The sequence below is a fragment of the Teleopsis dalmanni genome, chromosome 1 (assembly GCF_002237135.1).
Source record: "Teleopsis dalmanni isolate 2A chromosome 1, ASM223713v2, whole genome shotgun sequence".
Lineage (NCBI taxonomy): Eukaryota > Metazoa > Arthropoda > Insecta > Diptera > Diopsidae > Teleopsis > Teleopsis dalmanni.
Genome location: NC_051846.1, coordinates 137379578 through 137382224, shown reverse-complemented (window position 1 = coordinate 137382224; position 2647 = coordinate 137379578).

Genomic DNA, 2647 nt, shown 5'->3' with positions numbered 1-2647 from the left:
AGTGCTCATGTTTGACGAATATATATAGATATACGTTAAAAAGTTCATTTTAATTTGCTATTGATGAATCATTGCAGCTGTGTAAAAATCCTTTTTCTAATAATCTAGTAATCCCTTTTATGGAAATGACTAGTGATTTTGTTTTACCAACTATCATTGCTTTTAAATAACATCAAGTAACTTATTTATGTATTTTTATATAGGTACCAGTATGATATATTTAAAAATTGTAAAGCGGTTTATTTAAACAAGCAATTTTTTATTAATTTTAATATAGTATAGTGAACTTAATTGATCTTTATTAATATCAATTCAATGCTGGTCGTTTTAATTTCATCTGAATATTTCGGAATTTAATTAAAATATTTGAAGAAACCTGGATTAATATTGAAAATAAATTACAAATGGACAGATATTTTGAACAGTAATAACTTAAAATTTTAATAATATTTATTAACTAACTATTAATTTTAATTCAATTAATTATTTAATATTAAAATTTTATTAAGGTAAATTTTTCTTGCCGATAATGGCGTGTCTTTTTATGACGAAAGAAACTAAGTTAGTAAGTTAAAAAATATGCATAACAGATGTCTCTACAAAAAAGAATAGCTTTGAAACAAAAAAGGCAAGCTCAAAGATTAACTTTCAATTCGTTGAACTTGTGTTTCCAAATAAAGCTGTAGTTTATAAGCTCGTTCTAATTTAAAGCACGGCAAGTGCTTTGGTTGGTGTCACTAATTAAATAAAAATAAGTGACAATAAAACCTGGAACTTGAGCATTGAAAGTTTGTGCAGCCTTGGCTTCTTGTGGATAAACACGATTAGTCATCGCTTCTAATTTGACAGGCACGAGTTCTAAGCCTGGCACTTGCAGTCCAAACAAATTATATACGGACTATAAACTAATTAAATAAAATTCGATTATTTCCAAAGACCACTGATGAAGAGTACTTGGCAATACTCGAAACAGCGTTGTATGGTCAGCCAAATTTCAATAAATTAAATAAAAAATTTTTGTCTTTGTCCTTTCTTTGCTATTCGAATCGTCTAACTTTTAAAATTTTATTGTTGTAATATAGTCCTGTTCAAAATACTTCTCTAAAAAACAATACTTTCTATTAAGTGGATTATTTTGACATAATTGATGAAATAAAAATTTAAATTAAATTATAAATATTTTAAAAGATACAAATTTTTTTGGATTTAGGTAGCCTAACATATATGAAGTGACCACAAAGTTCATACTGCTTTATGTGGATTGATATCCAGTCGTTTTCGAAGATTACTTATCACATTGCTAATTTGAATCTGCTAATAGCGTAAAGAATTATTCTAAATAGCAGCAGTTTTACAGTAGATATGTCACACTTAGAGTTATAGATAATATTTTACTGTCAAAATAAAGTTTGCTATTAATATATTGCGGACTCTGCACAAAGTAGTATCTATTTCAATAAATCGGAACATTGGATTATTTAACTAATACGAAAAGTACGCTCATACGATAATATTAATATTTCTAAGTTGGTAAATGTGCAACCTATTAGAAATGAGATGAGAAATACCGAATGCACTTCCTTCAGCAGGAATTGCCAAACAGCTTATAAAGGCAATACTGAGAAATACTTTGCATTGTCAACTCATATATTAATCTTGTGCATGTATTATTCCTTTAAGGCGTCACCATTTGGAAACCTTCTAAATTTGTTATTGTTATAAAAATATAATGTAATTTAGTGATTGTGAGCTGCGATATACAGGTCTATTGCGAGCTTCCTTTTATTCAAAATATTTTCTTAAGCTAAAATTCTTCGATAGATTGTAGCATTCAACCTACTTTACTGAATCTTGTTACTTTTTTTAAAATTAGATCCCCACAGAGGTACACCCTTACCTCGGTTAGTGGCCTTAAATCGTTCAAAAAAAGTTGACCATAAAACGAAATGCCGTTAAACGGAACAAGAAATTCCATACAAATGTATGGATAATAATGAAACTAGTTCCAAAAGAAAAAAAACCTATTTGAAAGACAGGCGGATTCGAATAACAAAGAAAACATAAAGCCAAAAATTTTAGTTTTGAATATTGCCAAGTACTGATCATCAGTGGTCTTAGGAAATATTCGAATTTGTTTTTAATTAGTTAATAATCCGCATATAATTTGTTTAGACTGCAAGTGCCAGGCTTAGAACTCGTACTTGTCTAATTACAAGCGCTGAGGAATCGTGTTTTTCCACAAGTATCCTGTTCAAGAAACATGTTGTTGGTTCCAGTAAATCTAGCCTTTTTCTATTGGTCTGCTAAGTTAATTATTAAATTGAATCTACCTACACTAAGTCGTTCGTCCAAGTATTTCATAAATTTAAACACTATATTACACGTATTATAATCACAAGCACTACAATTATTAAACAATAATTATCAATAAATTTCAACTTATAATAGTTTAAAAATATAAGTAGATTAAAAACATTCAATTTAGTTTAGATTTAATTTAATTTGGAATTAATTTTAATTTTTTATTACCATTTTAATGCTCTCTACTAAGCTCTAAAGAAAGAAGAGCTGATTATGTTAATAATAATAAAGGAACCCTATACAATAGTTCCAATAATTTTGTATTAAGTTATGTTACACAGTTGTT